The following is a 14,231-nucleotide window of genomic DNA, read 5'->3' on the forward strand; positions in this document are numbered from 1 at the left end:
ACGGAAAACTGCAGCAAAGTCAGCCGAGCAGCAGCGCCGTCACTATTGCGAATTCTATTTTTCAGCAGGGGTCTCGCCCCCATGGAGGGGGGAAGCTGCACCGCTCCTGGAAACACTGCAATACCAGGTGGATGCATGGAGTGAACGGGGCAAGCCCCTGTTCCATCTCCCTGTCCCAAAAATCAATTTAATATTTGGTCCCCAGATAGGGGACGTATCAGATATTAAACTGATAAGAACAGATACTACACTTGATCTTAGCCATAAGGCCGAGAAGCGATGGCCGTAAAACTGCGTTCGCTGCGCGCGTCAGGCCCGGCGTGCGGCCTCTACCTCAAAGTAGCCGCCGGGTGGGCGAGCCTAGGGCGAAAGAGGCGACGGCGGGCGGTCTTTGAGCCAGAGCTCCTTTTGTTGCCGGGCCTTGCAAGCAGAAAGGAAAGCACGCGTGCATGCCACGCGCAGCCATTCCTTGCGCTTCTGCGCGAGGCATTGCGCAGGAAAAAAGACACGCGCGCGCTGGGCAGCAAAGGGCGGCCTGCAACTGCGGGGCAATCCAACAGGGGGCAGCGTAGCGCCCATGGAAAACTGCAGCAAAGTCAGCCGAGCAGCAGCGCCGTCACTATTGCAAATTCTATTTTTCAGCAGGGGTCTCGCACCCATGGAGGGGGGAAGCTGCACCGCTCCTGGAAACACTGCAATACCAGGTGGATGCATGGAGTGGACGGGGCAAGCCCCTGTTCCATCTCCCTGTCCCAAAAATCAATTTAATATTTGGTCCCCAGATAGGGGACGTATCAGATATTAAACTGATAAGAACAGATACTACACTTGATCTTAGCCAAAAGGCCGAGAAGCGATGGCCGTAAAACTGCGTTTGCTGCGCGCGTCAGGCCCGGCGTGCGGCCTCTACCTCAAAGTAGCCGCCGGGTGGGCGAGCCTAGGGCGAAAGAGGCGACGGCGGGCGGTCTTTGAGCCAGAGCTCCTTTTGATGCCGGGCCTTGCAAGCAGAAAGGAAAGCACGCGTGCATGCCACGCGCAGCCATTCCTTGCGCTTCTTCACGAGGCATTGCGCAGAAAAAAAGACACGCGCGCGCTGGGCAGCAAAGGGCGGCCTGCAACTGCGGGGCAATCCAACAGGGGGCAGCGTAGCGCCCACGGAAAACTGCAGCAAAGTCAGCCGAGCAGCAGCGCCGTCACTATTGCGAATTCTATTTTTCAGCAGGGGTCTCGCCCCCATGGAGGGGGGAAGCTGCACCGCTCCTGGAAACACTGCAATACCAGGTGGATGCATGGAGTGGACGGGGCAAGCCCCTGTTCCATCTCCCTGTCCCAAAAATCAATTTAATATTTGGTCCCCAGATAGGGGACGTATCAGATATTAAACTGATAAGAACAGATTTTTTTTTTTTTTTATTTCCAAAATATACTCTATTCATAAAAATCTGTAAAAATCACATTGCCAAACAGTTTCCAAACAGCACCAAAAAATACAAACATTGCAAGGGAGATCAGTTTCCTTCAATACTGTCATGAGTTTCTTCCCAACCCTTCCGTTTCTCAATTGTCATGTCAATTACAGTTTTACATTTACAGCAATTGAGAATATTAACGATACAGTTCGAGGGGTTTCCCATGGATCCAGCCCCTCAGTCTAGCTTGGTGGGGGAACCTTACACTGTGGTCTTTCCCCATTGAGCCTTTGCTGCGGCTGCCCCAAGCTTTAGTGCGTCCCTCAGCACGTAGTCCTGGACCTTGGAATGTGCCAGTCTGCAACATTCGGTGGTGGACAACTCTTTGCGCTGGAAGACCAGCAAGTTTCGGGCAGACCAAAGGGCGTCTTTCACCGAATTGATAGTCCTCCAGCAGCAGTTGATGTTTGTCTCGGTGTGCGTCCCTGGGAACAGCCCGTAGAGCACAGACTCCTGTGTTACAGAGCTGCTTGGGACGAACCTTGACAAAAACCACTGCATCTCTTTCCACACCTGCTTTGCAAAGCCACATTCCAGGAGGAGGTGGGCGACCGTCTCTTCCCCACCACAGCCAACGCGGGGGCACTGTGCGGAGGGGGCGAGACTTCGGGTGTGCATGAAGGATCTGACGGGGAGGGCCCTTCTCACCACCAGCCAAGCTACGTCTTGGTGCTTGTTTGAAAGTTCTGGTGATGAGGCATTCCGCCAAATGACTTTGACGGTCTGCTCGGGGAACCATCCGACAGGATCCACCGTTTCCTTTTCCCGTAGGGCCTTGAGGACATTCCGTGCAGACCACTGCCTGATGGACCGGTGGTCAAAGGTGTTTTTCCGCAGAAACTGCTCCACGAAGGATAGGTGGTACGGCACGTCCCAACTGCACGGAGCGTTCCGCGGCAATGTGACCAGGCCCATCCTTCGCAACACCGGGGACAGATAGAACCTCAGCACGTAGTGACACTTGGAGTTTGCGTACTGGGGATCTACACATAGCTTGATGCAGCCGCACACGAAGGTGGTCATCAGGATGAGGGCCACGTTGGGTACATTTTTCCCGCCCATGTCCAGAGATTTGAACATCGTGTCCCTCCGGACCCGGTCCATTTTAGATCCCCAGACGAAGCGGAAAATGGCTCGGGTGACTGCCACGGCGCAGGAGTGGGGTATGGGCCAGACCTGCGCCACGTAGAGCAACAACGTGAGCGCCTCGCACCTGATGACCAGGTTCTTACCCACAATGGAGAGAGATCGCTGCCCCCACATGCCCAACTTTTGTCGTACCTTGGCTACTCGCTCCTCCCATGTTTTGGTGCACGCCCCGGCCCTTCCGAACCATATCCCCAGCACCTTCAGGTAATCTGACCTGACGGTGAAGGGGACAAAGGATCGGTCAGCCCAGTTCCCAAAGAACATGGCCTCGCTCTTGCCGTGGTTAACTTTGGCTCCCGAGGCCAGTTCGAACTGGTCGCAGATGCTCATCAGTCTGCGCACGGACAGCGGATCCGAGCAGAAGACGGCGACGTCATCCATGTACAGGGAGGTTTTGACCTGAGTGCCTCCGCTGCCTGGGATTGTCACCCCTCTTATGCTCGCATCCTTCCTAATAGACTCAGCAAAGGGTTCAATACAGCAAACAAACAAGACCGGGGACAGAGGACAGCCCTGTCTGACTCCAGATTTGATCGGGAAACTTTCAGATTCCCACCCGTTGATTGACACTGCGCTACTGATGTTTGTGTAGAGCAGTTGGATCCAATTGCAGATTCCCTCCCCAAACCCCATTTTGGAAAGCACGTCCATCATGTAGGTGTGCGATATCCTGTCAAAAGCCTTCTCCTGGTCCAGGCTGATGAGGCAGGTGTCCACCCTCCTGTCCCGTACGTAGGCGATCGTATCCCTGAGTAGCGCGAGGCTATCAGAGATCTTCCTGCCGGGTACAGTACAGGTCTGATCGGGGTGAATCACCAGCTCCAGAGCAGACTTGACTCGACTGGCTATGACTTTGGACAGAATCTTGTAATCAACATTAAGCAGTGAGATGGGCCGCCAATTTCTGATTTCTACCCTCTCCCCCTTCTGCTTGTAAATGAGGGTGATGATGCCTTTTCTCATGGATTCTGACATGCTACCGGCCAGGAGCATACTCTCGTATACTTCCAGCAGGTCCGGGCCGACCCAGTCCCACAGGGCCGAGTACAACTCGACCGGTAAGCCGTCGCTCCCGGGAGTTTTACTCGCCTCGAAAGACTCGACGGCCTTTGTCAGCTCGTCCAGAGTTAGCGGCTTGTCCAGTCCCTCCCTCCTGCTGTCATCTAAGACCTCCGTGATAGATGACAGGAAGGACTGGGAGGCTCTGCTGTCTGTGGGCTTCGCGTCATACAGCCCAGCATAAAAGGATTTGCTGATCCTTAGTATGTCGGACTGCGAAGACGTTACCGAGCCATCTTCTTCCTTCAGGCTGCTGATAACAGAGCTCTCTCTGTGTACCTTTTGGAAGAAGTAACGCGAGCACGTCTCATCCTGCTCGATGGAGCGGACTCTGGACCGGAAGATGATCTTGGAGGCCTCCTTGGCAAAGAGCGAGGCCTGCTGGCTCTTCACCTCTTGGAGGTCCTCCTTGACCTCGACCCCCATTGACTGCAACCGGAGTAGATTTTGCATAATTTTCTGGAGTCGGGACAGTTCCCTCTGTCTCTCTCTCGCCTTCTGAACACCTTTGTGGATGAAGAACCTCTTGATGTTCTCCTTAATCGCTTCCCACCAGTGAACTGGAGACTCAAAGAGGGGTTTCACGGTCCTCCAACCTTTGTAATCCCTTTTGAGTTCCTCAACGTTCTCTGGGGTCAGCAGTGTCGCATTGAGCTTCCACGTCCCTCTGCCAACCCGCTGGTCGTCCTGTAAGTGACAGTCGGCCAGTAAGAGGCAGTGGTCGGAGAAGAACACCGGCTTGACGTCGGTGGATCCGACCGTGACAGCACGGGACACAAACAGGAAGTCAATCCTGGAACGGGCAGACCCGTCCGATCTTGACCATGTGTATCTGCGCTGCGCTCCGTCTGCAGGTTTGCTGAAGACGTCGTGCAGTTTGGCATCCTTAACTGTTTCTACTAGGAATCTGGACGTAGCGTCCAGTTTGCTGTCGTCACTGCCGGATCGTCCAGCCGCATCGATGATGCAGTTGAAGTCACCGCCGAGGATGACCGGCCTGGACGTCGCCAGCAGCAGTGGGAGCTGCTGGAAGACGGTCAGCCGCTCGCTGCGTTGTACCGGGGCGTACACGTTGATCAACCGGAGCGGAGCGTTGTTGTACATCACGTCTGCTACGAGGAGGCGGCCGCCCACCACCTCCTTAACTTCGGAGATGGTGAAGTTACCTCCCCGCAGCAGAATACCCAGGCCAGAGGAACGGCAGTCATTACCCCCCGACCAGATCGATGGCCCGTGGGACCACCATCGCGACCACTGCCTGTAGGTGCTGAGGTGTGGTATTCCACACTCCTGCAGAAACAGTAGGTCAGCTTTGACCTTGGCAAGGTAATCCAAGGTTGAAACACATCGCGTAGTCGATTTAATGCTACGCACATTAATGGAAGCAATTCTTACACCCATTTTTTACTAAACATTAGTTGTTGCTTCCCATACCATTTGTCCTCGCTAGTCCCAGTCCTTCCCCTTCGGGATGTTCCTGCATACCCATCGTATGCGCAAGCAGTTTCACGTTGGTTGGGCTCAGAAACCCCTCCTGATTTTTCCTGCAGGGTTTGTGCCGCTCGGGTGACATCGGGGGGGTCTTGTAGGCAGAGAGGATTGGGTTGTCCTCAGCTGCTTCCATCTGTTCCTCCTCGAAAACATCACAGCTCCCGGTCTCCCGGAGCTCAGGTGCGCCAGACGTGTCTCTGCTCCCGGTGTCCTGGAGCTGAGATGCGTTGGCCACGTCGTTACGTGTGGGGCATTGGGGTTGGGGCACGCTGGGCCCATCACAGCTTCCAGTGCCCGGGGGCTGGGATGCTTTATCATCCATCTCGGAGTTCTGCCGCCTCTTTTGAAGGGGCTGTCGTTCCAGCATTTCCCCGTCCAGTGAAGAGGAGTTGTTGCAGTCTGATTCAGAAGAGAGCCTCCTCTTGCCACTGGTTTGGGTGGTGGCTTTGGGATGTTTTTTCTTTGTGGTTCTCCTCTGGACCACTTGCCACTGACCTGTTTGTCCATCTGCTGCCTCCTCCTCCATTGATTCTGTCTGTGGGGGAGGGGTTTCCGGGCGCTGGGTAGGTGCTGGGTCGTTGGTTTCAGCCGCCTCCCCTTCCTTCTCAGGTTGAAGTTCCTCACTGCGGAGAAGGTTGCTGGTCTCCTTTCGAACAGCGGACGCCTTCGTCGAACCTTCGCCCGGCCATTCCTTGGACCTTGCCGCCTGAGCATAGCTTTGACAACGTTTGGGACAGGTCTTGTAGAGATGGCCTGCCGCACCGCACAAGTTGCAACACTTAGTCTGCTTACAGTCCTTGGTCTGATGGCCTTCCTCCTTGCAGTTCTTGCAAACAACCGTGCTGCAGTTGGCTGCCATGTGACCAGATTTGCCACAGGTGCGACAAACTCTGGGCTGCCCAGCGTAGACCAAGAAGCCTCGACTTCCCCCGATAGCGAAGCTGGAGGGAGGGTGGATGATGGCTCCACTGGGATCTACCTTCAAGGTCACCTTGACCTGCCGCTTGCTGGTCCAGATCCCAAAGGGGTCCTTGACATCAGTGCTGCTGCCGGCCACCTCGACGTACCTGGCGAGAAAGGTGAGTACATCCACCACCGGAACATGGGGGTTGTAGAGGTGAATCGTCACCACCCGGTCCCGTTGTGACGGAAGCGTGAAGAGCGGCTCCGCTGTGAGGATCGACAGTGGCGCCCGGTCCCCTTTCTCCTTGAACGCCTTCAGGAACTTGATGCATCCCGCCACGTTCCGGAACGTCACGTCGAAGTATCCACTGCTGGGGAAATCCTGCAGGCAGAAGACGTCCGTCGCTTGAAATCCGCAGCAATCGAAGAGAATTTTCTTGATGAAGAAGGTGCGATCGACCGGTGCATCTCCTTCCTTGTCCTTCACGACCACCCGAACGGTGTTGCGCACTCCCTGGCCCGAAGCTCGAAAATTGGTTTTAGCCATTTTACTCAAAGCTTCCCCAGGATCAAAAAGCAATGATCATGGTCTCTTCTCAATCAAATAAGCACTGATAAGAACAGATACTACACTTGATCTTAGCCAAAAGGCCGAGAAGCGATGACCCTAAAACTGCGTTTGCTGCGCGCGTCAGGCCCGGCGTGCGGCCTCTACCTCAAAGTAGCCGCCGGGTGGGCGAGCCTAGGGCGAAAGAGGCGACGGCGGGCGGTCTTTGAGCCAGAGCTCCTTTTGTTGCCGGGCCTTGCAAGCAGAAAGGAAAGCACGCGTGCATGCCACGCGCAGCCATTCCTTGCGCTTCTGCGCGAGGCATTGCGCAGGAAAAAAGACACGCGCGCGCTGGGCAGCAAAGGGCGGCCTGCAACTGCGGGGCAATCCAACAGGGGGCAGCGTAGCGCCCACGGAAAACTGCAGCAAAGTCAGCCGAGCAGCAGCGCCGTCACTATTGCGAATTCTATTTTTCAGCAGGGGTCTCGCCCCCATGGAGGGGGGAAGCTGCACCGCTCCTGGAAACACTGCAATACCAGGTGGATGCATGGAGTGAACGGGGCAAGCCCCTGTTCCATCTCCCTGTCCCAAAAATCAATTTAATATTTGGTCCCCAGATAGGGGACGTATCAGATATTAAACTGATAAGAACAGATTTTTTTTTTTTTTTTCCAAAATATACTTTATTCATAAAAATCTGTAAAAATTACATTGCCAAACAGTTTCCAAACAGCACCAAAAAATACAAACATTGCAAGGGAGATCAGTTTCCTTCAATACTGTCATGAGTTTCTTCCCAACCCTTCCGTTTCTCAATTGTCATGTCAATTACAGTTTTACATTTACAGCAATTCAGAATATTAACGATACAGTTCGAGGGGTTTCCCATGGATCCAGCCCCTCAGTCTAGCTTGGTGGGGGAACCTTACACTGTGGTCTTTCCCCATTGAGCCTTTGCTGCGGCTGCCCCAAGCTTTAGTGCGTCCCTCAGCACGTAGTCCTGGACCTTGGAATGTGCCAGTCTGCAACATTCGGTGGTGGACAACTCTTTGCGCTGGAAGACCAGCAAGTTTCGGGCAGACCAAAGGGCGTCTTTCACCGAATTGATAGTCCTCCAGCAGCAGTTGATGTTTGTCTCGGTGTGCGTCCCTGGGAACAGCCCGTAGAGCACAGACTCCTGTGTTACAGAGCTGCTTGGGATGAACCTTGACAAAAACCACTGCATCTCTTTCCACACCTGCTTTGCAAAGGCACATTCCAGGAGGAGGTGGGCGACCGTCTCTTCCCCACCACAGCCAACGCGGGGGCACTGTGCGGAGGGGGCGAGACTTCGGGTGTGCATGAAGGATCTGACGGGGAGGGCCCTTCTCACCACCAGCCAAGCTACGTCTTGGTGCTTGTTTGAAAGTTCTGGTGATGAGGCATTCCGCCAAATGACTTTGACGGTCTGCTCGGGGAACCATCCGACAGGATCCACCGTTTCCTTTTCCCGTAGGGCCTTGAGGACATTCCGTGCAGACCACTGCCTGATGGACCGGTGGTCAAAGGTGTTTTTCCGCAGAAACTGCTCCACGAAGGATAGGTGGTACGGCACGTCCCAACTGCACGGAGCGTTCCGCGGCAATGTGACCAGGCCCATCCTTCGCAACACCGGGGACAGATAGAACCTCAGCACGTAGTGACACTTGGAGTTTGCGTACTGGGGATCTACACATAGCTTGATGCAGCCGCACACGAAGGTGGTCATCAGGATGAGGGCCACGTTGGGTACATTTTTCCCGCCCATGTCCAGAGATTTGAACATCGTGTCCCTCCGGACCCGGTCCATTTTAGATCCCCAGACGAAGCGGAAAATGGCTCGGGTGACTGCCACGGCGCAGGAGTGGGGTATGGGCCAGACCTGCGCCACGTAGAGCAACAACGTGAGCGCCTCGCACCTGATGACCAGGTTCTTACCCACAATGGAGAGAGATCGCTGCCCCCACATGCCCAACTTTTGTCGTACCTTTGCTACTCGCTCCTCCCATGTTTTGGTGCACGCCCCGGCACTTCCGAACCATGTCCCCAGCACCTTCAGGTAATCTGACCTGACGGTGAAGGGGACAAAGGATCGGTCAGCCCAGTTCCCAAAGAACATGGCCTCGCTCTTGCCGTGGTTAACTTTGGCTCCCGAGGCCAGTTCGAACTGGTCACAGATGCTCATCAGTCTGCGCACGGACAGCGGATCCGAGCAGAAGACGGCGACGTCATCCATGTACAGGGAGGTTTTGACCTGAGTGCCTCCGCTGCCTGGGATTGTCACCCCTCTTATGCTCGCATCCTTCCTAATAGACTCAGCAAAGGGTTCAATACAGCAAACAAACAAGACCGGGGACAGAGGACAGCCCTGTCTGACTCCAGATTTGATCGGGAAACTTTCAGATTCCCACCCGTTGATTGACACTGCGCTACTGATGTTTGTGTAGAGCAGTTGGATCCAATTGCAGATTCCCTCCCCAAACCCCATTTTGGAAAGCACGTCCATCATGTAGGTGTGCGATATCCTGTCAAAAGCCTTCTCCTGGTCCAGGCTGATGAGGCAGGTGTCCACCCTCCTGTCCCGTATGTAGGCGATCGTATCCCTGAGTAGCGCGAGGCTATCAGAGATCTTCCTGCCGGGTACAGTACAGGTCTGATCGGGGTGAATCACCAACTCCAGAGCAGACTTGACTCGACTGGCTATGACTTTGGACAGAATCTTGTAATCAACATTAAGCAGTGAGATGGGCCGCCAATTTCTGATTTCTGCCCTCTCCCCCTTCTGCTTGTAAATGAGGGTGATGATGCCTCTTCTCATGGATTCTGACATGCTGCCTGCCAGGAGCATACTCTCGTATACTTCCAGCAGGTCCGGGCCGACCCAGTCCCACAGGGACGAGTACAACTCGACCGGTAAGCCGTCGCTCCCGGGAGTTTTACTCGCCTCGAAAGACTCGACGGCCTTTGTCAGCTCGTCCAGAGTTAGCGGCTTGTCCAGTCCCTCCCTCCTGCTGTCATCTAAGACCTCTGTGATCGATGACAGGAAGGACTGGGAGGCTCTGCTGTCTGTGGGCTTCGCGTCATACAACCCAGCATAAAAGGATTTGCTGATCCTTAGTATGTCGGACTGCGAAGACGTTACCGAGCCATCTTCTTCCTTCAGGCTGCTGATAACAGAGCTCTCTCTGTGTACCTTTTGGAAGAAGTAACGCGAGCACGTCTCATCCTGCTCGATGGAGCGGACTCTGGACCGGAAGATGATCTTGGAGGCCTCCTTGGCAAAGAGCGAGGCCTGCTGGCTCTTCACCTCTTGGAGGTCCTCCTTGACCTCGACCCCCATTGACTGCAACCGGAGTAGATTTTGCATAATTTTCTGGAGTCGGGACAGTTCCCTCTGTCTCTCTCTCGCCTTCTGAACACCTTTGTGGATGAAGAACCTCTTGATGTTCTCCTTTATCGCTTCCCACCAGTGAACTGGAGACTCAAAGAGGGGTTTCACGGTCCTCCAACCTTTGTAATCCCTTTTGAGTTCCTCAACGTTCTCTGGGGTCAGCAGTGTCGCATTGAGCTTCCACGTCCCTCTGCCAACCCGCTGGTCGTCCTGTAAGTGACAGTCGGCCAGTAAGAGGCAGTGGTCGGAGAAGAACACCGGCTTGACGTCGGTAGATCCGACCGTGACAGCACGGGACACAAACAGGAAGTCAATCCTGGAACGGGCAGACCCGTCCGATCTTGACCATGTGTATCTGCGCTGCGCTCCGTCTGCAGGTTTGCTGAAGACGTCGTGCAGTTTGGCATCCTTAACTGTTTCTATTAGGAATCTGGACGTAGCGTCCAGTTTGCTGTCGTCACTGCCGGATCGTCCAGCCGCATCGATGATGCAGTTGAAGTCACCGCCTAGGATGACCGGCCTGGACGTCGCCAGCAGCAGTGGGAGCTGCTGGAAGACGGTCAGCCGCTCGCTGCGTTGTACCGGGGCGTACACGTTGATCAACCGGAGCGGAGCGTTGTTGTACATCACGTCTGCTACGAGGAGGCGGCCGCCCACCACCTCCTTAACTTCGGAGATGGTGAAGTTACCTCCCCGCAGCAGAATACCCAGGCCGGAGGAACGGCAGTCATTACCCCCCGACCAGATCGATGGCCCGTGGGACCACCATCGCGACCACTGCCTGTAGGTGCTGAGGTGTGGTATTCCACACTCCTGCAGAAACAGTAGGTCAGCTTTGACCTTGGCAAGGTAATCCAAGGTTGAAACACATCGCGTAGTCGATTTAATGCTACGCACATTAATGGAAGCAATTCTTACACCCATTTTTAACTAAAAATTAGTTGTTGCTTCCCATACCATTTGTCCTCGCTAGTCCCAGTCCTTCCCCTTCGGGATGTTCCTGCATACCCATCGTATGCGCAAGCAGTTTCACGTTGGTTGGGCTCAGAAACCCCTCCTGATTTTTCCTGCAGGGTTTGTGTCGCTCGGGTGACATCGGGGGGGTCTTGTAGGCAGAGAGGATTGGGTTGTCCTCAGCTGCTTCCATCTGTTCCTCCTCGAAAACATCACAGCTCCCGGTCTCCCGGAGCTCAGGTGCGCCAGACGTGTCTTTGCTCCCGGTGTCCCGGAGCTGAGATGCGTTGGCCACGTCGTTACGTGTGGGGAATTGGGGTTGGGGCACGCCGGGCCCATCACAGCTTCCAGTGCCCGGGGGCTGGGATGCTTGATCATCCATCTCGGAGTTCTGCCGCCTCTTTTGAAGGGGCTGTCGTTCCAGCATTTCCCCGTCCAGTGAAGAGGAGTTGTTGCAGTCTGATTCAGAAGAAAGCCTCCTCTTGCCACTGGTTTGGGTGGTGGCTTTGGGATGTTTTTTCTTTGTGGTTTTCCTCTGGACCACTTGCCACTGACCTGTTTGTCCATCTGCTGCCTCCTCCTCCATTGATTCTGTCTGTGGAGGAGGGGTTTCCGGGCGCTGGGTAGGTGCTGGGTCGTTGGTTTCAGCCGCCTCCCCTTCCTTCTCAGGTTGAAGTTCCTCACTGCGGAGAAGGTTGCTGGTCTCCTTTCGAACAGCGGACGCCTTCGTCGAACCTTCGCCCTGCCATTCCTTGGACCTTGCCGCCTGAGCATAGCTGAGACAACGTTTGGGGCAGGTCTTGTAGAGATGGCCTGCCGCACCGCACAAGTTGCAACACTTAGTCTGCTTACAGTCCTTGGTCTGATGGCCTTCCTCCTTGCAGTTCTTGCAAACAACCGTGCTGCAGTTGGCTGCCATGTGACCAGATTTGCCACAGGTGCGACAAACTCTGGGCTGCCCAGCGTAGACCAAGAAGCCTCGACTTCCCCCGATAGCGAAGCTGGAGGGAGGGTGGATGATGGCTCCACTGGGATCTACCTTCAAGGTCACCTTGACCTGCCGCTTGCTGGTCCAGATCCCAAAGGGGTCCTTGACATCAGTGCTGCTGCCGGCCACCTCGACGTACCTGGCGAGAAAGGTGAGTACATCCACCACCGGAACATGGGGGTTGTAGAGGTGAATCGTCACCACCCGGTCCCGTTGCGATGGAAGCGTGAAGAGCGGCTCCGCTGTGAGGATCGACAGTGGAGCCTGGTCCCCTTTCTCCTTGAACGCCTTCAGGAACTTGATGCATCCCGCCACGTTCCGGAACGTCACGTCGAAGTATCCACTGCTGGGGAAATCCTGCAGGCAGAAGACATCCGTCGCTTGAAATCCGCAGCAATCGAAGAGAATTTTCTTGATGAAGAAGGTGCGATCAACCGGTGCATCTCCTTCCTTGTCCTTCACGACCACCCGAACGGTGTTGCGCACTCCCTGGCCCGAAGCTCGAAAATTGGTTATAGCCATTTTACTCAAAGCTTCCCCAGGATCAAAAGGCAATGATCATGGTCTCTTCTCAATCAAATAAGCAGTGATAAGAACAGATTTTTTTTTTTTTTTTTTTTTTTATTTCCAAAATATACTTTATTCATAAAAATCTGTAAAAATTACATTGCCAAACAGTTTCCAAACAGCACCAAAAAATACAAACATTGCAAGGGAGATCAGTTTCCTTCAATACTGTCATGAGTTTCTTCCCAACCCTTCCGTTTCACAATTGTCATGTCAATTACAGTTTTACATTTACAGCAATTCAGAATATTAACGATACAGTTCGAGGGGTTTCCCATGGATCCAGCCCCTCAGTCCAGCTTGGTGGGGGAACCTTACACTGTGGTCTTTTCCCATTGAGCCTTTGCTGCGGCTGCCCCAAGCTTTAGTGCGTCCCTCAGCACGTAGTCCTGGACCTTGGAATGTGCCAGTCTGCAACATTCGGCGGTGGACAACTCTTTGCGCTGGAAGACCAGCAAGTTTCGGGCAGACCAAAGGGCGTCTTTCACCGAATTGATAGTCCTCCAGCAGCAGTTGATGTTTGTCTCGGTGTGCGTCCCTGGGAACAGCCCGTAGAGCACAGACTCCTGTGTTACAGAGCTGCTTGGGATGAACCTTGACAAAAACCACTGCATCTCTTTCCACACCTGCTTTGCAAAGGCACATTCCAGGAGGAGGTGGGCGACCGTCTCTTCCCCACCACAGCCAACGCGGGGGCACTGTGCGGAGGGGGCGAGACTTCGGGTGTGCATGAAGGATCTGACGGGGAGGGCCCTTCTCACCACCAGCCAAGCTACGTCTTGGTGCTTGTTTGAAAGTTCTGGTGATGAGGCATTCCGCCAAATGACTTTGACGGTCTGCTCGGGGAACCATCCGACAGGATCCACCGTTTCCTTTTCCCGTAGGGCCTTGAGGACATTCCGTGCAGACCACTGCCTGATGGACCGGTGGTCAAAGGTGTTTTTCCGCAGAAACTGCTCCACGAAGGATAGGTGGTACGGCGCCGCCCAACTGCACGGAGCGTTCCGCGGCAATGTGACCAGGCCCATCCTTCGCAACACCGGGGACAGATAGAAACTCAGCACGTAGTGACACTTGGAGTTTGCGTACTGGGGATCTACACATAGCTTGATGCAGCCGCACACGAAGGTGGTCATCAGGATGAGGGCCACGTTGGGTACATTTTTCCCGCCCATGTCCAGAGATTTGAACATCGTGTCCCTCCGGACCCGGTCCATTTTAGATCCCCAGACGAAGCGGAAAATGGCTCGGGTGACTGCCACGGCGCAGGAGTGGGGTATGGGCCAGACCTGCGCCACGTAGAGCAACAACGTGAGCGCCTCGCACCTGATGACCAGGTTCTTACCCACAATGGAGAGAGATCGCTGCCCCCACATGCCCAACTTTTGTCGTACCTTGGCTACTCGCTCCTCCCATGTTTTGGTGCACGCCCCGGCCCTTCCGAACCATATCCCCAGCACCTTCAGGTAATCTGACCTGACGGTGAAGGGGACAAAGGATCGGTCAGCCCAGTTCCCAAAGAACATGGCCTCGCTCTTGCCGTGGTTAACTTTGGCTCCCGAGGCCAGTTCGAACTGGTCGCAGATGCTCATCAGTCTGCGCACGGACAGCGGATCCGAGCAGAAGACGGCGACGTCATCCATGTACAGGGAGGTTTTGACCTGAGTGCCTCCGCTGCCTGGGATTGTCACCCCT

General features: G+C 54.7%; 2 non-coding genes and 3 pseudogenes across 2 annotated transcripts; all 5 read right to left on the reverse strand.

Annotated features, from left to right (window-relative positions):
- Nucleotides 1-90: 90 nt before the first annotated feature.
- On the reverse strand, nt 91-281 carry LOC137360980 (U2 spliceosomal RNA). The gene has a single exon (XR_010972012.1). It is a non-coding gene; the product is annotated as a U2 spliceosomal RNA (small nuclear RNA).
- A 386-nt stretch (nt 282-667) lies between these two features.
- On the reverse strand, nt 668-858 carry LOC137361108 (U2 spliceosomal RNA). Its single transcript, XR_010972090.1, has one exon. It is a non-coding gene; the product is annotated as a U2 spliceosomal RNA (small nuclear RNA).
- Nucleotides 859-1,244: 386 nt separating this feature from the next.
- Nucleotides 1,245-1,425, reverse strand: LOC137361022 (U2 spliceosomal RNA; annotated as a pseudogene).
- A 5,200-nt stretch (nt 1,426-6,625) lies between these two features.
- Nucleotides 6,626-6,734, reverse strand: LOC137361046 (U2 spliceosomal RNA; annotated as a pseudogene).
- A 386-nt stretch (nt 6,735-7,120) lies between these two features.
- On the reverse strand, nt 7,121-7,298 carry LOC137361036 (U2 spliceosomal RNA; annotated as a pseudogene).
- Nucleotides 7,299-14,231: the final 6,933 nt, after the last annotated feature.

The sequence above is a fragment of the Heterodontus francisci genome, unplaced genomic scaffold (genome assembly GCF_036365525.1).
Source record: "Heterodontus francisci isolate sHetFra1 unplaced genomic scaffold, sHetFra1.hap1 HAP1_SCAFFOLD_1014, whole genome shotgun sequence".
Taxonomy (NCBI): domain Eukaryota; kingdom Metazoa; phylum Chordata; class Chondrichthyes; order Heterodontiformes; family Heterodontidae; genus Heterodontus; species Heterodontus francisci.